This window comes from Hordeum vulgare, chromosome 3H (genome assembly GCF_904849725.1).
Source record: "Hordeum vulgare subsp. vulgare chromosome 3H, MorexV3_pseudomolecules_assembly, whole genome shotgun sequence".
Lineage (NCBI taxonomy): Eukaryota > Viridiplantae > Streptophyta > Magnoliopsida > Poales > Poaceae > Hordeum > Hordeum vulgare.
In genome coordinates, this window is record NC_058520.1 from 89,425,081 (window position 1) to 89,448,899 (window position 23,819).

Consider the following 23,819-nt stretch of genomic DNA (forward strand, 5'->3'; position numbering starts at 1 on the left):
CCATGATCATCCATCAACGTGTTGCCATCGGGGTTGTCGTGCTACTTATGCTATTACTACTAAAGCTACATCCTAGCAAAATAGTAAACGCATCTGCAAGCACATATGTTAGTATAAAGACAACCCTATGGCTCCTGCCGGTTGCCGTACCATCGACGTGCAAGTCGATATTTCTATTACAACATGATCATCTCATACATCCAATATATAACATCACATCATTGGCCATATCACATCACAATCATACCCTGCAAAAACAAGTTAGACGTCCTCTAATTTTGTTGTTGCAAGTTTTACGTGGTGACCAAGGGTATCTAGTAGGATCGCATCTTACTTACGCAAACACCACAATGGAGATATATGAGTTGCTATTTAACCTCATCCAAGGACCTCCTCGGTCAAATCCGATTCAACTAAAGTTGGAGAAACCGTCACTTGCCAGTCATCTTTGAGCAAAGGGGGTTACTCGTAACGATGAAACCAGTCTCTCGTAAGCGTACGAGTAATGTTGGTCCAAGCCGCTTCAATCCAACAATACCGCGGAATCAAGAAAAGACTAAGGAGGGCAGCAAAACGCACATCACCGCCCACAAAACCTTTTGTGTTCTACTCGAGAAGACATCTATGCATGAACCTAGCTCTGATACCACTGTTGGGGAACGTCGCATGGGAAACAAAAATTTTCCTACGCGCACGAAGACCTATCATGGTGATGTGCATCTATGAGAGGGGATGAGTGATCTACGTACCCTTGTAGATCGCACAACAGAAGCGTTAGAGAACGCGGTTGATGTAGTGGAACGTCCTCACGTCCCTCGATCCACCCCGCGAACAATCCCGCGATCAGTCCCGCGATCAGTCTCACTTGCTAACGGGATCACATCATTAGGAGAATCATGTGATGGACTAGACCCGAACTAATAGACGTAGCATGTTGATCGTGTCATTTTGTTGCTAACGTTTTCTGCGTGTCAAGTATTTGTTCCTATGGCCATGAGATCATATAACTCACTGACACCGGAGGAATGCTTTGTGTGTATCAAACATCGCAACGTAACTGGGTGACTATAAAGATGCTCTACAGGTATCTCCGAAGGTGTTCGTTGAGTTAGTATGGATCGAGACTGGGATTTGTCACTCCGTGTGACGGAGAGGTATCTAGGGGCCTACTCGGTAATACAACATCACACACAAGCCTTGCAAGCATTGTGACTTAGTGTAAGTTGCGGGATCTTGTATTACGGAACGAGTAAAGAGACTTGCCGATAAACGATATTGTAATAGGTATGCGGATACTGACGATCGAATCTCGGGCAAGTAACATACCGAAGGACAAAGGGAATGACATACGGGATTATATGAATCCTTGGCACTGAGGTTCAAACGATAAGATCTTCGTAGAATATGTAGGATCCAATATGGGCATCCAGGTCCCGCTATTGGATATTGACCAAAGAGTCACTCGGGTCATGTCTACATAGTTCTCGAGCCCCTAGGGTCTGCACACTTAAGGTTCAACGTTGTTTTATGCGTATTTGAGTTATATGGTTGGTTACCGAATGTTGTTCGGAGTCCCGGATGAGATCACAGACGTCACGAGGGTTTCCGGAATGGTCCGGAAACGAAGACTAATATATAGGATGACCTCATTTGGTTACCGGAAGGTTTTCCTGCATTACCGGAAAAGTTTTAGGCTCATCGGTAGTGTACTGGGAGTGCCGGGAGGGGTGCCGGGGACCATCAGGAGGGGTGTCACGCCCCAAGGGGTCTCATGGGCTATGGGAAGAGATAAACCAGCCCCTAGTGGGCCGGAATAAGTTCCCACTAAGGCCCATAAGGTTTGAGAAGGAAAAAACACAAGGTGGAAAGAGTTTCCAAGTGGGAAGGTGGAATCCTACTCCAAGTAGGATTGGAGTAGGACTCCTCCACCTCCAATTTCGGCCAAACCTTTAGGTTTTGAGGTTGCCTCCTCCCCTCCCTCCCTCCTATATATAGTGGGGTTTTAGGGCTGATTTGTGACAACTTTTGCCATGGCAGCCCGACCACATACCTCCACGGTTTTTCCTCTAGATCGCGTTTCTGGGGAGCTAAGGCGGAGCCTTGCTAAGATTAGATCACCACCAACCTTCGGAGCGTCGTCATGCTGCTGGAAAACTCATCTACCTCTCTGTCTCTCTTGATGGATCAAGAAGGCCGAGATCATCGTCGATCTGTACGTGTGCTGAACGCGGAGGTGCCGTCCGTTCGGCACTATATCGGAGCGGATCGTGGGACGGATCGCGGGACGGTTCGTGGGACGGTTCGCGGGGCGGACCGAGGGACGTAAGGACGTTCCACTACATCAACCGCATTTCTTAACGCTTCTGCTGTGCGATCTACAAGGGTACGTAGATTGGAAATCCCCTCTCGTAGATGGACATCACCATGATAGGTCTTTGTGCGTGTAGGAAAATTTTTGTTTCCCATGCGACGTTCCCCAACACTATCATACTACCTTTGCTGCTTATATCCTACTTGCAGATACTAATCTTTCAGGTGTGGTTGAGCCGACAACTCAACTGCTAATACTAGAGAATATCCTTTCACTCCCATCGTGTCGAACCAACAAATTTAGGTTGAATACTCTACCCTCGAAAACTGCCGCGATCCCACACACTGGCGGGCCATTGCAAGACAATTGCTAATTGTTGAGCAACTGGAAGCATCTCTTTTCTGGCAATGTTGTCGGGGAATGCTAGCATCTCTTTTCTGGCGCCGTTGCCGGGGAGGATGTAACATCCCATATTTTGGAATGTTAAAATAATTCTTAGTTTGTTTGTTTGTTTGCTTGAGTGATTGAAACTTGTGTGAAATTTGAAACTTTTCAAAAACTTTTGAATGAGAGGGAATAAAATGACTTTCCCCTTCTCCGATGAATTCAAATTCAATCATTTAAAAAGCAAAGAGAGAAGATGAGATGACTTCTTCAACTATAAAGAATTTGAACGGAGTTTGCATTTGAATCCTTTCAAAATATTTGCCCTTGCTTCTATATTTTTCTTCCCCGAGAAAATGCCCCGACAAAATTCTTGCACGCAAGAAAGAGCGGAGGAAAATGACCCTCCAAAAAAACCAGGGGCATTCATTGAAATATTTTGAGCCAAGAAAAAAACCAAAATTTAATTTGAGAAAATAATTGCAAAAAGAAATGATGCTTTTAGGGATTTTTTGGAAAAACATTTTTTTTAAGTTTTTATTTTGGCCGTGGAAAAATGCCCATCATTTATATATTATTATTTTGATAATTTTAGTATATAGAAACTCTTTATTCCGAATTGATTTGAATTCCCTTTTATCGTTTTAGTTTCCTAGTTTTAAAAATAGGAAAGGAATCACTTTTATTTGGAAACACCTGCTGGCCCATCAAGAGTTTTCCTATTTTGGCCCATCAGACGATCTTCTTCCTCGTGTGTCTCTTCCCCACGTCACACGAGCTTTCCTTAGCCTTGGACATGGAGATCTTCACCTTCGGGATTCGCGAAGCTCTTTCCCTCCCAGCACCTCCCGTCGCCTCTATAAGAACCCACATGGCCTCCTCGTTCCATTCCCGTAGAAACCGCCGCCTCTCCCCACCTCCTCCTCCCCCCGCACCTCGCCGGAGTTGGCCACCAGAGAACTCACCGGAGCTCCACCCCATCGCCCTTGCACTCCCTCCCCTCCCTGCCGAGCCGTCCCCACCCCGCCGCCACCTCCCCAACGTCGCCACCCCACCCCGTCGGCCCCCCTGCACCCCCTCCCCATCCCCACGAGAAGCTGCTGCTCCCCCCATCGCCAAGAACTCCACCACGTCGCCCCCCTGTAGGTCCCTCCACCTCGCCGCCCCTCCCCTAGTCGCCAGCCCCCTCCACCGCCCCCCTGCCCCCCCCGCCAGCGACCCCACCCCGCCGGAGCTCCCATCGCTGGAGTTCCCTCGTCGTGCTTTCTGCTGTAGCACGAGGTAACTCCTCCTTCTTTTTTTTTTCTTTTACGTGTTTTTTTTGTATTGTGTAGTTTTACCCTTAGATCTATTTTCAACGGTGTAGATTAGAGTAACTTACCCCTTTGGTTTTAGTTATAAAACCATACCGGTTCCTTGTTAGTAATTTTAAACCGAAAGGGTTTTTCTTATTTAGCTGCCATCCGCTGTTTAGCCTATGCCACGCGCACCCATCAGCCAATCAGAAGCCGCCACATGGATTCCCTGTTTGTTTTATTTTTCAGATTTAGTTCAAAAACAGAAAAGTTCCAATCTTGTTTAGCCCATAACTTTTGATCCACAACTCCAATGATGTTGATTCTTTTTCTAGTAGCTCACAAAGTTCTTGTAATTTTTAAAAACATTTAATTTGTCTATGTTTGAAATTTTCAAATTTGAATTAGATCAGGTTTAGTTTAAACCTTGTTTTTCTTATTCCAGGAGTTTAAAAATAGATTTTAATTTGATTCCTTTTGCTACTGGTCACTAGTGATCTTATTTATCAGTAGTAAAAATTTCAGATTTGTTTGAGTATTTTAGCTCACTGTTTCTTGTGAAACAATTTCTGTTTCACCTCTTTTAGTACTATGGCTATTTCCTTTTTCTGTAAATTGTTTTAAATTATTTTCTTTTATATTTCAGAAATATTATGTTTTGTTTCTATTAGTTAAACAGTAGGTTTGCAACAAGTTTTGATTTTATTTTTATTTGTTATCATGAAATCAATTCTAGTTCCTTAGTAACTTGCAATTGGTTTCTCCACTGCTTCAAATCCCGTTCGGGAATACTTTCAAATAGTTTTGTGAAAAATACTTTATTTTATCTTAGTTAAAATTTATATCTTAGTTCCCTGTTATTATTTTCCGTTGGACAAAAACTATTTAGTGTTTGATGTAGTAGAAGACTCACTAGTCTTATTTGAAGTTTCCTTCGGATCCCTATTCGCTCTCTCTTTTGTTTTGATTGCTAGAATGTTTGCTAGTATGAGTGCTTATGTGAATGATATGTTTGTTATATAGATTTCATCGGAGAGTGACGAGTAGACTATCAAGTTATTTCTCGAGAAATTCTTCTTCGTCAATATCACCAGGCAAGTCACTTTGATCATACTATCACCTATGTTTTATGCATCGTAGTTCTACCATCCTATGCCCAATTGCATGCTGAGTAGGTACTTGGAAATTTTAGTATAGATTGTAGTATCATGTGGTAGGCACACAACAACCCCGATACTTGGCCTCGGGACGACAAATTTCATATTGCTATGCTTGAGTAGACGGGATTTCGGTTGAGTGCATAACACGAGTGATGCAAGGTTGATTAAATAATCAAGACCGGTTAAGACAAGATTTTCAAGACCTCGGACGCAATGCAACTCTGGGTGAAGGACGGTTGATCGGCTCCCTGGAGAACCTAGTGGATGACCCGGGATGCTGGAGAGGCCATAACATCCTGCGGAAAGCTTCACCCCGTCTCAAAGAGACGGACGGATATTTTCAAGACCCAAGGCTTACCTGCACAGCCACAAGTCATTATGGGCTCTGGCTTGGTTGGACAACGCGGCGACTCTGGACAGGCGGTGCTAGCAGATGTAGACGAACGGTAGGAATGGATGGGCACCGACAGGGATTCAGAGGGACTCGTTGAAAGACCATGTTTTGATCATCCGGTCTTCAAACACCCTGAAGTGCGAGGACATACACGGAGGCGATCAAATCTTGTGGGGAACGTGTGCAAAACTCTGCAGAGTACTCAAACCTAATCGATTAGCCGTGTCCACGGTCATGGACAATTTGAGCCAAAGGAACTGAAGTTATCTGGATTTTTCAACACCATTATATATATTTGATGAGGGTAATAATGATAACTCGGGTATGAGAACTGGTTGGCGGAACCATCTCATTAACAACCAACTACGTAGTAATATTTTGCTTTTAGCCCCTCTCTTGATGTAGGAGAAAACTTGGTTTTCGCTAAAAACTTATAGCCCCACCTTCCATATATGCATATAGTATAGATGATTATTTTTCACCCCTCTCTTATGTGACTTGCCGGCATATTCAATATGCTGACCTACACGGCTGCAACGTCTTATGTTGCAGATATTTTTCTTCGACGAGTAAGAGTACGATTCAGGGTTACGGTCTACACTCAACTTGCCGTTGGTGTTTATTGGGACTCCACTACCTTGACTGCTTCCGCTGAGATATTTAAGGTATATATCAGTTTTACGCTATTTACATGTGATTGCACTTTGATATATACATTGATGTACTGTGTGTGCCAGCATACTGATCCAGGGATGGCACATAAAACACAGAGGCTTGACTCGTCTTGAGTCGGATCGCTACAGAAATGGTATCAGAGGACATGTTGACTGTAGGACGTGACCCTAGAAAGTGGAAGTCTCTTAGGGAAGAATCTCTCAAAAAAATTATTTTCAAGAACATCCTTTACTTCTCATCCCTTCTGATTTAATCAAACATTCTCTCTCACCTCCAATAGTTAGACAATACCCTTACCCCTTTGACCTCATGAAGAATCAACAGAGTTCTACTTCAAAGTAAAGAGGATTTCAACATGCATTTGAAGAATTGAAGGTGCACCAATTGAAGACTCTCAAGACCCGAAGAACTCGAAGACCCTGAAGTGTTCGAATAATTATATGACCATTAGTAGTCCAAACCCCTTTTATATACTCACGTTAGATACGATGATTTGTGAGCCGTCATTGGTGTGTGTTTTCCGACGGCCACAAATAAAACCTATTCTCAAAAATATTGTTTGTATTGTGTGTATCTCCCTCTCTTACCCGTCTCATCCCCAAAACCTCAACCCTACCAGATGGAGTATGAAGCTGGACTTGTAATCTCTGGACCAATGACCCAGCTGGAAGCTGAGATATGGATTCAGAACATGGAGAACTACTTCGGGAGTAACTTGATCTCAAGGAAGTATGCAGTGGAACACGCTCTCCAGTACTTTACCCGAAGTGCTGCAATCTGGTGGAAAATGCATCATGCCATACAAGGATTTAGTGGAGCAAAAACCTGGGACGAATTCAAGAACACTCTGTTAAGATCCCGACTTATTCAGAAGTGCTATGATAATCCGAAGGTGAGGACTTGTGCATGCAAGATCTGTGGAGAAATAGGACACACCCAGGAAGAACACAAGGATGGATGCACTCATTGTGAAGAAAATCACCCAGTTGAGGAGTGCCCAAGTAGTCAGGTGACTTGTTTGTTGTGTGAAGGAACCACCCACTACCCAGCTCAGTGTCACATTTACCCCAAGGTGCAACAAGTTGTCAAGCAACAGAAAGGTGCAGTGAAGGAAACCCTCAAGAAGAAGATTCTAGAAGAGCCGGTGATGAACGAAAATATTGAAGACCCTGATGGACAAGGTCTGACCATATTTTTCTCCAATGCATGCTACTCATGTGGAGAAGAAGGACATTATTCACAGGACTGCACGAAGAGAAGCCAAGAGTATCTGGGAAACTTCCCGACGGAAGAAGTGGAGTTTGATCCACTTGAAATAGAAGAACTGGCCAAAATAAAGGAGTCCGGAAAGAAGAAAAAGTACCCTCGGAAGAACCAAATCTCTGCATACAAAGACCCGAGTCATGTTAGATGTTACAAGTGTATGAAATTTGTCCACCACAAATACATGTGCTCGGGAAGGAAGCCGGGAACCCAAGGAGCAACGGCAAACACTAAGACGCCTCGAGACTTGTCAGAACTCATTTGCTTTTGTTGCAAGGAAGCAGGACATTTTGCCAGCGACTGTCCACAAAGGAAGAAAGCTAGAATGGAGTAGTTAAGCTTTGACCATGGCAATTAATGTAATCTGAAGAACTCTTGTTTTTCATGAGATCATGGAGTGAAATTTTTGTAACGGAAGTCCCCGAGATTGTAATAACATCATGAATAAATGGAATTTATTGTCTCATGATTGCCTATGTTGAAAATGTATGCGTTGTTTCTCTTCGAACAAAGATCTCTGAACATTATGAGGATATGAGAAAATATGGTCTATGCACGCATGAGTATAATTCATTTTAAGTGTGGTAGTAATCGGTAAACCCACAGGATCCATTGAGTAGGAGTGTACCATGATTACCAAGGAGACACATACATTCCTCTGAGTACCTATTTACTGACACCTGCAGATGACAACTCTCTACGAGTCATTCCTCAAGGGCCCAAAAACGAGCATGACCCTGACCAGTGATCATGATTACCCGAAAATCCTGAAGGACATGATGAAGCACATTCATCTTGAAGGAGATGCAGTCTACAAAGGCTACCCATTCATGGAAAATGGAGTGGAACTTTGGTACGTGGAAGTACACCTCCACCATGTGAAAGGAGTTTGTCCAAAGACTATGGGGCAATACTTTTTCATTTCACGTGTACCACGAGCAACCTTCTTTGATGTTGTTCGTGAAGCTGCCATGGAAGCCATACGTCAGATTGGAGAAATACTTGAAGCAAGACTCCGTCATACCCAGGAATACGTGAGTGAGGTACGTGCGGAGATGATGGAGATGAAGCTCATGACCACCATGATGAAGCGAGAGATGGATGATTTCAGGGAGCACCTCGGAAAGTTCGAGTGGAACTAAAGTACCTCCAAGAGAGGCAGATGAATAAAGTTGGCAGAAATGCTCGACCATACCGAACCATGTGGATGGCAGCATTTGTCATAGAGTACTTTTTGAATTGGAGTTTTTGATAAGAAATTAAGGATGTAATAAAGGATTGATTATGAAATGGATATGATTTATGGAAAGAAGCTATGATGGATCACCACACGTTTTCTTAGGAGCATACGAAAACCTAAGAGTTGTGAAGATACGATAGATGTTTTGTTCAGCTTGCAGAACCAATGGATTATTCGAACTTCGTTCGTGGATAAGAGAAATTCTGCAACGCTTGTGAGGATGCCCAAGTGTTAGAATGCGAGATTCGCTAAACCTTATACAGAGAAATGATTTGGGTGCGAAATGGATTGATCACCATGACGACTTACTCTTATCATTTATCTTGCTATTCGGAATGGTAAATCTGAGAGACTTACCCATATAGAGAGACGACGTTCTTTGAAGCTTTTGTTTAAGCCTTAGAATGGTATGATGAAAGCCCCACGTACATGGCATTTGTTGTCACGCGTAGGAAATTTTACGGTAAGGATGAAGACAAGACCCCTTTCTCTGCAGGATAACCACAAATGGTAGACCACCATGAGAACCATCGATATGTTATTTAGAATTGACCACGAGACTGTCAGTTAAAGAAGACCCAGTAACGGAAGAAGCTTATATCAACGGGAGAGCATCATCAAAGGATTTAATATGAAGACTGTGCGATGTCAGTTGCCAAAACCCCAGAGGATTGTTAAAATCTTAAGGGACCAGTATCTCTCATTTTAAGTGTGGTAGCATCCCATTTTGGAGGAGATTGGAATTGTTAGAAGACCCCCAAACCCTAACCTTTCTTTCTAGCCTCTTCGAATCTCGAGGACGAGATTCATTTTAAGTGTGGTAGATTTGTAACATCCCAAATTTTGGAATGTTAAAATAATTATTAGTTTGTTTGTTTGTTTGCTTGAGTGATTGAAACTTGTGTGAAATTTGAAACTTTTCAAAAACTTTTGAATGAGAGGGAATAAAATGACTTTCCCCTTTTCCGGTGAATTCAAATTCAATCATTTAAAAAGCAAAGAGAGAAGATGACATGACTTCTTCAACTATAAAGAATTTGAACGGAGTTTGCATTTGAATCCTTTCAAAATATTTTCCCTTGCTTCTATATTTTTCTTCCCCGAGAAAATGCCCCGACAAAATTCTTGCACGCAAGAAAGAGCGGAGGAAAATGACCCTCCAAAAAAACCAGGGGCATTCATTGAAATATTTTGAGCCAAGAAAAAAACCAAAATTTAATTTGACAAAATAATTGCAAAAAGAAATAATGCTTTTAGGGATTTTTTGGAAAAACATTTTTTTAAGTTTTTATTTTGGCCGTGGAAAAATGCCCATCATTTATATTTTATTTTTCTGATAATTTTAGTATATAGAAACTCTTTATTCCGAATTGATTTGAATTCCCTTTTATCGTTTTAGATTCCTAGTTTTAAAAATACGAAAGGAATCACTTTTATTTGGAAACACCTGCTGGCCCATAGAGTTTTCCTATTTTGGCCCAACACAGGATCTTCTTCCTCCTCTGTCTCTTCCCCATGTCACAGGAGCTTTCCTTAGCCATGGACAGGGAGATCTTCACCTCCGGGATTCGCGAAGCCCTTTCTCTCCCAGCACCTCCCGTCGCCTCTATAAGAACCCCCATGGCCTCCTCGTTCCATTCCCGTTGAAACCGCCGCCTCTCCCCACCTCCTCCTCCCCCTGCACCTCGCCGGAGTTGGCCACCAGAGAACTCACCGGAGCTCCACCCCATCGCCCCTGCACTCCCTCCCCTCCCTGCCGAGCCCTCCCGACCCCGCCGCCACCTCCCCACCGTCGCCACCCCACCCCGTCGGACCCCCTGCACCCCCTCCCCATCCCCACGAGAAGCTGCTGCTCCTCCCCATCGCCAGGAACTCCACCACGTCGCCCCCCTACAGGTCCCTCCACCTCGCCGCCCCTCCCCTAGTCGCCACCCCCCTCCACCGCCCCCCCTGCCGCCCACCCCCTGCCGGCGACCCCACCCCGCCGGAGCTCCCATCGCTGGAGTGCCCTCGCCGTGCTTTCCTCTGTAGCATGAGGTAACTCCTCCTTCTTTTTTTCTTTTACTTGTTTTTTTTGTATTGTGTAGTTTTACCCTTAGATCTATTTTCAACGGTGTAGATTAGAGTAACTTACCCCTTCGATTTTAGTTATAAAACCATACCGGTTCCCTGTTAGTAATTTTAAACCGAAAGGGTTTTTCTTATTTAGCTGCCATCCGCTGTTTAGCCTTTGCCACATACACCCATCAGCCAATCAGAAGCCGCCACATGGATTTCCTGTTTGTTTTATTTTTCAGATTTAGTTCAAAAACAGAAAAGTTCCAATCTTGTTTAGCCCATAACTTTCGATCCACAACTCCAATTATGTTGATTCTTTTTCCAGTAGCTCAAAAATTTCTTGTAGTTTTTAAAAACATATAATGTGTCTATGTTTGAAATTTGCAAATTTGAATTATATCAGATTTAGTTTAAACCTTGTTTTGCTTATTCCAGGAGTTTCAAAATAGATTTTAATTTGATTCTTTTTGCTACTGATCACTAGTGATCTTATTTATCATTGGTGAAAATTTCAGATTTGTTTGAGTATTTTAACTCACTGTTTCTTGTGAAACAATTTCTGTTTCACCTCTTTTAGGACTATGGCTATTTCCTTTTTCTGTAAATTGTTTTAAATTATTTTCTTTTATATTTCAGAAATATTATGTTTTGTTTCTATTAGTTAAACAGTAGGTTTGCAACAAGTTTTGATTTTATTTTTATTTGTTATCATGAAATCAATTCTAGTTCCTTAGTAACCTGCAATTGGTTTCTCCACTGTTTCAAATCCCATTTGGGAATACTTTCAAATAGTTTTGTGAAAAATACTTTATTTTATCTTAGTTAAAATTTGTATCTTAGTTCTCTGTTATTATTTTCCGTTGGATAAAAACTATTTAGTGTTTGATGTAGTAGAAGACTCACTAGTCTTATTTGAAGTTTCCTTCGGATCCCTATTCGCTCTCTCTTTTGTTTTGATTGTTAGAATGATTGCTAGTATGAGTGCTTATGTGAATGATATGTTTGTTATATAGATTTCATCGGAGAGTGACGAGTAGACTATCAAGTTATTTCTCGAGAAATTCTTCTTCGTCAACATCACCAGGCAAGTCACTTTGATCATACTATCACCTATGTTTTATGCATCGTAGTTCTACCATCCTATGCCCAATTGCATGCTGAGTAGGTACTTGGAAATTTTAGTATAGATTGTAGTATCATGTGGTAGGCACACAACAACCCCGATACTTGGCCCCGGGACGACAAATTTCATATTTCTATGCTTGAGTAGACGGGATTTCGGTTGAGTGCATAACACGAGTGATGCAAGGTTGATTAAATAATCAAGACCGGTTAAGACAAGATTTTCAAGACCTCGGACGCAATGCAACTCTGGGTGAAGGACGGTTGATCGGCTCTCTGGAGAACCCAGTGGATGACCCGGGATGCTGGAGAGGCCATGACATCCCGCGGAAAGCTTCACCCCGTCTCAAAGAGACGGACGGATATTTTCAAGACGCAAGGCTTACCTCCACAGCCACAAGTCATTATGGGCTCTGGCTTGGTTGGACAACGCGGCGACTCTGGACAGGCGGTGCTAGCAGATGTAGACGAATGGTAGGAATGGATGGGCACCGACAGGGATTCAGAGGGACCCGTTGAAAGACCATGTTTTGATCATCCGGTCTTCAAACACCCTGAAGTGCAAGGACATACACGAAGGCGATCAAATCTTGTGGGGAACGTGTGCAAAACTCTGCAGAGTACTCAAACCTAATCGATTAGCCGTGTCCACGGTCATGGACAATTTGAGCCAAAGGAACTGAAGTTATCTGGATTTCTCAACACCATTATATATATTTGATGAGGGTAATAATGATAACTCGGGTATGAGAACTGGTTGGCGGAACCATCTCATTAACAACCAACTACGTAGTAATATTTTGCTTTTAGCCCCTCTCTTTATGTAGGAGAAAACTTGCTTTTCGCTAAAAACTTATAGCCCCACCTGCCATATATGCATATAATATAGATGATTATTTTTCACCCCTCTCTTATGTGACTTGCCGGTATATTCAATATGCTGACCTACACGGCTGCAACGTCTTATGTTGCAGATATTTTTCTTCGACGAGTAAGAGTACGATTCAGGGTTACGATCTACACTCAACTTGCCGTTGGTGTTTATTGGGACTCCACTCCCTTGACTGCTTCCGCTGAGATATTTAAGGTATATGTCAGTTTTACGCTATTTACATGTGATTGCACTTTGATATATACATTGATGTACTGTGTGTGCCAGCATACTGATCCGGGGATGGTACAAAAAACACAGAGGCTTGACTCGTCTTGAGTCGGGTCGCTACCGAGGATAGCTATATTCTCTGAGTCACTTTGGATTTATATCTGCTGATCACTATGAAGAATCTGAAAGATCCAAGAACCAAAGTCTTGCCCTCAACTACGAGGGGAGGTAAGGAACTGCCATCTAGCTCTACACTTTATTCACCTTCAGTTATGAGTAAGTTTGCGACACCACCTCCTCCTAGAAATCTCGATATGTCGCCTATGCCTGATACTGCTAGAGATGCTATGTCTGATACTGCTAGAGATGCTATGCCTGATACTGCTAGAGATGCTATGCTTGATACTGCTTTGCCTGATGATGCTAGAGATGCTATTTTGCCTGATGATGCTATGCTTGGTACTGCTAGAGATACTACTTTGCCTGATATGCCACTAGGGGTATTCCTTGATGCTCATATTGCTAGAGTTACTGCCAATGCTCGTGATGCTTCTGAAACTGTCGATATTATTGAGATAGAACCTGCTTTTGCTCCTGCTAGATCCAGCTGTCCTAGATATGAATTGCCTGATATACCTGAGGGTTATGTTATGGAGGGAGAGATAGCTGAGGATTTTCTTGCGTGTAAGGATGCCTATGACGCTGAGAAATTACTTCTCAAGTTGAAGGAAAAATCTCTGAAAGCTAGGATGAAATACGACCCGAAGTTTGCCACTTCACCTATCTTTATCACCGATGAGGATTATGAATTCTGCGTCGACCCTGAGATAATCTCTCTAGTCGAATCTGATCCTTTCCACGGTTAGGAGTCTGAGACGGTCGTAGCCCATCTTACGAAACTACACGATATAGCCACCCTTTTCACTAGTGAGGAGAAGATCCACTATTACTATATCCTTAAATTGTTTCCTTTCTCCCTAAAGGATGACGCTAAAGCCTGGTTCACTTCTCTTGCTCCTGGATGTGTGAGTAGTCCCCAGGATATGGTCTATTACTTCTGTGAGAAATATTTCCCTGCCCATAAGAAGCAAGCTGCCTTGCAGGAAATATACAAGTTTGCTCAACTCAAAGAAGAGAGTCTCCCACAAGCTTGGGGGAGGCTCATCCAGTTACAGAATGCTTTGCCTAATCACCCTCTTAAGAAGAACGAGATACATGATATCTTCTATAACGGACTTACCGATGCTTCTAGAGACCACCTAGATAGTTTTGTCGGTTGTGTTTTTCGGGAACGAAGTGTAGAACAAGCTGAAATCCTACCGAATAACATCTTGATCAACGATAATGCTTGGACTATTCCCGAACCACCTCCTAAGCCAACTCCTAAGAAAAGAGGTATTCTATTCCTCAGTCCCGAAGATACGCAAGAAGCCAAGAAATCTATACAAGAGAAAGGCATTAGATCTGAAGAAGTCATAAATCTACCGCCTATCGAAGAGATCCATGGTCTCGATAACCCGATACAAGTAGTAGAGGTGAATTCTCTGTGTAGATTCAATGAGAGTGATATTCCTTTTGACAAACCTGCTAGCCTATGCTTTGATGGATTTGACAACTTTGTTGCCGAACAACAGAGTTTCAATGATTATGTTAGCACACAATTGGAACAAAGTACTTGTATGCTTAGTCATTTAAGTGCTTGTGTAGACAGAAATGTCAATAATCTGAAGCTTCTGAGTAAACATGCCTCTATGATTACTACTCAGGTAGAACAAGTACTTAAAGCTCATAATGACCTGCTCAATGAATTAAATGACAACTTTGTCAGAGTCATTACTAGAGGAGGCAAAATGACTTAGGAACCTTTGTATCCTGAAGGCCATCCTAAGAGAATTGATCAAGATTCTCAAGGAATTAATGCCGATACACCCAGTCATCCTAAGAAGAAGAAGAAGGATGATAGAAACCTACATGTCAATTCACCGAATACTGTCACACCTGAAGAACCAAATGATATTTCTGCGTCTGATGCAGAAACACAATCTGGTGATGAACATGAACCTGGTGACAATATGGACAACGATGTTCATAATAATGCTCAACCTAGCAATGATAAGGATGTGGAGATTGAACCTACGGTTAATCCTGAAAACCCACAACCTAAGAGATACGATAAGAATGACTTCACTGCTAGGAAGCATGGTAAAGAAAGGGAGCCATGGGTTCAGAGACCCATGCCCTTTCCTCCTAAGCTATCCAAGAAAAAGGATGATGAGGATTTTGAGGGCTTTATTGAAATGTTGAGACCGCGTCTTTCTGCAGATGCGGTTAATTGATATGCTCAAAATGTCTCCATATGCCAAGTACATGAAAGATATCGTGACTAATAAACGGAAGATACCAGATCTTGAGATCTCCACCATGCTCGCCAATTACACTTTCAAAGGTGGAACTCCTAAGAAACTTGGTGATCCCGGAGTGCCCACTATACCTTGCTCCATTAAAGGAAACTACGTAAGAACTGCCTTATGTGACCCTGGAGCCGGTGTTAGTGTTATGCCTCTCTCTCTTTATCATAGACTTGAACTGGATAAGTTGACACCCACTAAAATCTCTCTGCAAATGGCCGACAAATCAACTGCTTTCCCTGTCAGCGTTTGCGAGGATGTGCCTGTTGTGGTTGCTAACGTTACTATCTTAACGAACTTTATTATCCTGGATATTCCTGAGGATGATGCCATGGAGATCAATCTGGGAAGACCGTTCTTAAACACCGCAAGGGTTGTTATAGATTGCAGCAAAGGCAATGTCACCTTCCATGTCAACGCTAATGAGCATACAGTGCACTTTCCGAAGAAATGATATCAAGTACATTGCATCAATGCTATCGAAAAAACTTCATCGATTCTTATTGGGAGCTTTGAATGCCCTATTCCTCGTGTTAAGATGAAGTATGATTTGCTTCTTAGGGAGATTGATATCCCCATTGAGGTGACTTAGTGGCTATTCGACAATTCTGTGTTTCCTTTTGCGATTCGAAAAGGTTTTGTCAAGGGGATTTGATCAACCCCATTGACGGATTTCTTTCGATGACCATGAAATGGATGAACCAAGGAGTCACACACCTCTGTTTTAAGCTTTCACTTTTTGTTGCTTAGAAGAAAAATGATAGATTTAGTTTAGTTTTTCCTGTTTTCTATTTTAGCGTCCCAGACAAAAGTACCCCAAAAATAAAAGTTCTCCGATGGTCCTGAAAATCAAATATGATTTTTTCTGGATTTTTTGAAAAATATTGGGACTGAGAGCTGGCCTGGGGGCCACACCAGTGGGCCATAAGCGCCCTGTAGACGCGGCCTCCCCCCTGGCCACGGCTACCAAGCTTGTGGGGCCCACAGTGACCCCCTCCACTCATTCCAGCCCCCATCCTCTTCTTCTACCTCCATAAAAAATCGTTTCGCAGCTCAAACCCGTGTTCTTGCTCATTTGGCTGTGATTTTCGATCTCCTTGCTCAAAGCACCATTCTCCGAACCCTTTTGGGGAAATTACTCCTTAGTAAGTGATGACCCACAAGTATAGGGGATTAATCGTAGTCCTTTTGATAAGTAAGAGTGTCGAACCCAACGAGAAGCAGAAGGCTCTGATAAATGGATTTCAGCAAGGTAATAACTGCAGGCACAGAAAGTAGCGGTAACAAGCGATGGTGTAGCGAGGTGAAACGTAGTGAGCAAAAAGTAACAAGTAACAAGTAGTAGCAACGGTGCAGCAAGTGGCCCAATCCCTTTTGCAGCAAGGGACAAGCCTGAAAAAAGTCTTATAGGAGTAAAAACGCTCCCGAGGACACATGGGAATTTCTATCATGCTAGTTTCATCATGTTCATATGATTTGCATTCGTTACTTTGATAGTTTGATATGTGGGTGGACCGGCGCTTGGGTACTGCCCTTACTTGGACAAGCATCCCACTTATGATTTACCTCTCTCGCAAGCATCCACAACTACAAAAGAAGAATTAAGACAAAGTCTAAACATAGCATTAAACTAGTGGATCCAAATCAGCCCCTCATGAAGCAACGCATAGACTGGGGTTTAAGCTTTTGTCACTCCAGCAACCCATCATCTACTTACTACTCCCCAATGCCTTCCTCTAGGCCCAAGTATGGTGAAGTGTTATGTAGTCGACGTTCACATAACACCACTAGAGGAAAAGACAAAATACAACATATCGATATACCGAACGAGTATCAAATTCACATGACTATTATTAACATGACTTATCCCATGTCCTCAGGAACAAAAGTAACTACTCACAAAATATAATCATAATCATGATCAGAGGTGTAATGAATACCATCAAGGATCTGAACATAAACTCTTCCACCAAGTAATCCAACTAGCATCAACTACAAAGAGTAACCAACACTACTAGCAACCTTACAAGTACCAATCGGAGTTGCGAGACGAAGATTGGTTACAAGAGATGAACTAGGGATTGGAGAGGAGATGGTGTTGATGAAGATGTTGACGAAGATGTCTCCCCTCTGGCGAGAGGAGTGTTGGTGACGATGATGGCGACATTTTCCCTCTCCGGGAGGGAAGTTTCCCCGGCAGGATCATCCTGCCGGAGCTCTAGATTGGATCTGCTCAAGTTCCTCCTCGTGGCTGCGGCGAAACCATGAAAAAGCTCCCTTCTGATTTTTTCTGGACCAAGACGCTTCATATAGCAAAAGAGGGGGGCTAGTGGACCGTCAGGGAGCCCACAAGCCCCCACTCCGCCACCAGGGGGTGGCGGTGTCAGGGCTTGTGGCGCACAGGCAGCCCCCCTCCGGTAGTTCTTTCGCCCAGTATTTTTTATATAATCGCAAAAAAATCCACGTAACTTTTCAGGGCATTTGGAGATGTGCAGAATAGTGGACTAGGATTTGCTCCTTTACCAGTCCAGAATTCCAGCTACCTGAATTCTCCCTCTTAAAATAAACCTTGCAAAATAAGAGAGAAAAGGCATAAATATGGTACCACAAGTAATATAAGAGCCCAAAAAGCAATAAATATCAACATGAAAGCATGATGCAAAATGGACGTATCAACTCCCCCAAGCTTAGACCTCGCTTGTCCTCAAGCGAAAACCAAGTTCCATAAACATGTCCACATGTTGAGGGACGAAGGTGTCGATAAAACATAATACGGACATGAGGGCATTATGATCACACATAGAACAGCAATACATCATAAAGATTCTTATGGGCAAGTAACAATTCCTTCACAAAGAAAAGCATGAAGCAAAAAACTTACTGAGAAGTAACCAACAATAATCCATAGTCATTGAAGCAATTGCAATTTATCACAACATTAGAAAGAGTCAAGTGAGAGCTTGTAAAGCAAATCCACATACTCAATCATCTCTTTTGTTTTCCACAATTGTTACAACTCACGTGGTACTCATGGTGTCAAAGTTTCAGCTGGACACAGAGGAAGATAGGGGCATATAGTTTGCCTCCCAACTACTTACCTCTAGGGTAAAGTCAATAATAATAAAGCATAAGTACTCAACTCCAAGTTGATATATTAATATAGATCTTCCCAAACATGTGACGGTAGCCAAGACAAAGGCAAAAAAAGGGAATTGGTGAAGATCACCATGACTCTTACAAGGGCAAAAGGTAAAGGTACAAGATGGGCCCTTCGCAGAGGGAAGCAGAGGTTTTCATGCGCTTTTGAGGTTTGAATGCGTGTCCTCTTAGTGTGGAGGAACATCACTTTATATTGCCTCCAGTGATAAAGAACTTTATTATGCAGTCTGTCGCTTTTATGTCTTCCTCATCACAGGTTCATACAAAGCTTATTTTCCACACACTAATAGATCATACATATTAGAGAGAAATTTTTATTGCTTGCACCGATGACAACTTACTTGAAGGATCTTATTCAATCCATAGGTAGGTATGGTGGATTCTGATGGCAAAACTGGGTTGGAGGTTTATGGATGCACAAGTAGTATCTCTACTTGGTGTGGGAGTTTTGGCTAATATGAGGTGGAAGCAATCGTCACATGCTAAGGGATATCTAATCATATAACATTATGTGGAACCAAGCAAAAACAATTCATTATGTTGTCTTCCTTGTCCAACATCTACTCCTAAGCATGTAATAGTTTGGTGAGTGCTCACAATTGTAAAAAGTGTCTAAGATGATATATTTATATGTGAACCTCTCTTTCCTTATTACTTCTTATTAATTGCAACAATGACTGAGGTCTATGTTGATTTAATCTCAACAAGTTTCAATCATCATACATGTCATAAGTGAAGTTATCACTTTCCATAAGATCGTCTCATGATCTTTCATGCTATCGTTCTTTTCATACTTTTGATCATGGCACAAAGCAAAGCCCTTGACTAAGACACTCTTTATTATATAGCTCGTAAGCTCGAATACATTGGGGGAGAGACAAAAGCAAAAGACTCAAACTAAACACTAAAGACTTATTCCTCTAAGAGAAGAAATAAAAACTGAAAAGGAAAGAACTAAAACAAAGGTAAAAGCAAAAGATATAAAGGTGATACGATACCAGGGCAACTCCCCCAAGCTTGGCAGAAGCCAAGGGGATTGCCCATACCAATGCTTAGTTGTCTTCCTTTGGTGGTGCTGGTGGTGGAGTTGTCGGAGTAGTCTGATCCTCCGTCTTCCAAGTCATAGGTGCTCCATCATGGCAGGATGAACAAGTAGCCAAAATCCTCAAATCTGCAGCCAACCTTATTGATTTAAATCCGTACTCATACTCACAGATTTGGTTCTGCAAGTCATAGATATGGCCCTGAAGTTGATCAACCCTGTCATAGAGCCTGGAGAGGTGTTTCCAATGTCAATGGCATCCATCTTGTGATTGCTAGTGAACTCCGTGATCATCGTGTGGTTGGCGTTGAGTCCACGCTCCACCATCCCTTGGCACTTGAAGACTTGTTGCTCTATTGCTTCGAGCCTCGTCTCCATGCTTCTGGTCTTCTTAGGGCCCTCAACATCACAGATGTGCAACATCCCCTCTCTCATCTTGATAGATTGAGGGTGTTTCAGCACTTTCGTGAGGTAGGGATTGATGACCTTCTCGAAGATCTTGTCCTTAGGAGCGTTTGGGGAAGTCATGATGATCTAGATCTGTCACAGAAACAGGCTCGAAACGAAAACAGAGGAAAACAGTGTGATACGGAGATCAAACCCTTCGGGCGAGTATATATTGATTTTTTCTGGACCAGAAGGAGTGCTCCGCAAGAAAACGGAGTACGGGAGGCACACGAGGTGCCCACAAGCTTGCCCTCCGCCACCAGGGGGTAGGGGGCGGTGGCAAGGCTTGTGGCCGCCTCGTTCGCTCTCCGGACTGCTTTTCATTTTTCTAATTTTCCAAATATTCCAAAACGGAGGAAATTTCCTATTGGAAAAGCATCGGAGTCCAATTTCTTACCGAAACAGATACATCTTCGTTTTCACGGTCTGAAACAGGCTGATAAACATCCCTTATGTACTCCTCTGGAGTTATGACATTGATGATATTGGTCTCAACATTTATGGGAGTACCAGAGATGTAATGCTTGATTCTTTGCCCATTTATTACTCTAGGAAAATTTCCTTCCGTGTTATTGATTTTGATGGCACCGGAACGATATACTTCCTCGACAACATAGGGGCCTTCCCATTTAGAGAGAAGCTTGCTTGCAAAGAATCTCAAAGGAGAATTGTATAGCAGGACATAATCACCTACATTGAACTCTCGTTTCTGTATTCGTTTATCGTGCCATCTCTTAACCTTTTCCTTGAACAACCTGGCATTCTCATATGCCCGGGTTTTCCATTCATCTAACGAGCTGATATCAAACAACCGCTTCTCACCGGCAAGTTTGAAATCAAAGTTGAGCTCTTTGATTGCCCAATAAGATTTGTGTTCCATCTCAAGAGGTAAGTGACAGGCTTTACCGTAAACCATTTTATACGGTGACATGCCCATGGGATTCTTATAAGCAATCATATAAGCCCATAGTGCATCGTCAAGTTTGCTAGACCAATTCTTCCGAGATCTATTGACGGTCTTTTGTAGGATCAATTTGATCTCCCTATTACTCAACTCCACTTGACCGCTAGACTGAGGATGATAAGGAGATGCAACTCTATGGTTGACATCATACTTAGCTAGCATCTTGCGGAAAACACCATGAATGAAGTGTGAACCGCCATTAGTCATCAAGTATCTAGGGACTCCAAATCTTGGGAATATGACTTCTTTAAGCATCTTAATAGAGGTGTGGTGATCAGCATTTTTAGTGGGGATAGCTTCTACCCACTTAGTAACGTAATCCACAACAACTAAGATGTGAGTGTACCCATTGGAACTTGGGAAGGGTCCCATATAATCAAAGCCCCAGGCATCAAATGGTTGAATGACAAGTGAATAGTTCATAGGCATCTCTTGCGCTTACTGATGTTCCCTATTCTTTGGCATTCGTCACAAGACAAGACAAACTTACGGGCATCCTTGAAGAGAGTGGGCCAATAGAAACCTGATTGCAATACCTTGTGGGCAGTTCTATGTCCCGCGTGGTGTCCTCCACAGGCTTCAGAATGACACTTCTGCAAGATTTGTCCCTGTTCATGTTCAGGCACACAACGTCTAATAACACCATCTACTGCTTCCTTATAAAGATGAGGATGATCCCAAAAGTAGTGTCTCAAATCAAAGAAGAATTTCTTCTTTTGCTGATAGGTGAAACTAGGTGGTATGTATTTGGCTACGATGTAGTTTGCATAATCAGCATACCACGGTGCACTATGTGAAGTGCGGATGACATTCAGTTGCTCATCAGGAAAGCTATGATCAATAGGTCGTGGATCATCAAGGACATTCTCTAGCCTAGACAAGTTATCTGCTATAGAGTTATCAACACCCTTTAGGTCAACGACGTGCAAATCAAATTCCGGTAGCAAGAGAACCCATCTGATCAGCCTAGGCTTAGCGTTCTTCTTCTCCATAAGGTACTTAATAGCAGCATGATCAGAGTGAATAGTGACTTTGGAGTCAACTATGTAAGATCTGAACTTTTCACATGCAAACACGACGCTAAAAATTCCTTCTCCGTAGTGGCATAGTTTCTTTGGGCACTGTCTAGAGTTTTACTAGCGTAGTGAATAACATTCAACTTCTTGTCAACTCTTTGTCCTAGAACAGCACCAACAGCATAATCACTAGCGTCGCACATGATTTCAAAGCGCAAGTTCCAGTTAGGTGGTTGAACAATAGGTGCGGTTATCAAAGCCTTCTTAAGTATTTCAAAGGCTTCCTCACAATCCTCATCAAAAACAAAAGGAACATCCTTCTGCAAGAGGTAGGTAAGAGGCCTAGAAATCTTAGAGAAGTCTTTAATGAACCTTCTATAGAAACCAGCATGACCTAGGAAACTTCGTATACCTCTGATATCTGTGGGGCAAGGCATTTTCTCAATTGCATCAACCTTAGCCTTATCAACTTCAATGCCTCTTTCAGAGATCTTGTGTCCTAGGACAATGCCTTCATTAACCATAAAGTGGCACTTCTCCCAATTCAAGGCGAGGTTGGTTTCTTCGCTTCTCTATAAGACTCGATCAAGGTTGCTGAGGCAATCATCAAAGGAAGACCCGTAAATGGAGAAGTCATCCATGAAAACCTCGACAATCTTTTCACAAAAGTCAGAGAATATAGACATTATACATCTTTGGAAGGTGGCAGGTGCATTGCATAAGCCAAAAGGCATACGTCTATAGGCAAAGGTACCGAAAGGGCAGGTGAAAGTGGTTTACTCTTGATCAGATTGTGCAACAGGTATTTGCGATAAACCTGAATAACCGTCTAGAAAGCAGAAGTGTGTGTGTTTTGATAGCCTTTATAGCATTTGGTCGATAAACGGCAAAGGATAATGATCTTTCCTGGTTGCCTTGTTCAATTTCCGGAAGTCTATCACCATTCTATAGCCGGTAATAATCCTTTGTGGGATTAGTTCATCCTTATCATTAGGAACGACGGTGATACCTCCCTTCTTAGGTATGCAATGTACTGGACTTACCCAATCACTATGAGCAACAGGATAAATGATTCCTGTTTCCAAAAGCTTTAATATTTCTTTTCTAACAACCTCTTTCATCTTAGGATTTAATCTCCTTTGATGATCAGCAACTGGTTTAAAGTCAGGATCGGTTTTAATCTTGTGCTGACATAGAGTAGGACTAATACCCTTAAGATCATCAAGAGTATATCTCATAGCAGCACGGTGCTTCCTTAGAGTCCTTAGTAACTTCTTCTCTTCGTGCTCTGAAAGGAGGGCACTAATAATGACAGGATATATCTCCTTCTCATCAAGGTAGGCATACTTAAGAGTATCAGGCATCTGTTTAAGCTCGAACACAGGATCACCCTTTGGTGGGGGAGGATCCCCAAGCAGTTCAACAGGCAGATTATTCTTGAGAATAGGATATTGTTCTAAGACAATTTTATCTATATCATCTCTCTCCTCCATATGCATATCATTTTCATGCTCAAGTAGATATTGCTCTAAAGGATCCATAGGAGGTACGGCAATAGAGGCAAGAGCAATAATTTAATCTCTACCAGACGACTCTCTTTCATGGGGTTGTCTTCCAAACTTGGAGAAGTTAAATTCATGAGACACACCCTCGAAACTTACTGTGACAGTCTGCTTAATGCAATCAATGTGAGCATTGACAGTGTTGAGAAAGGGTCTACCAAATATGATGGGACAAAAGCTATCTTGTACAGTACCAAGGACGAGGAAATCAGTAGGA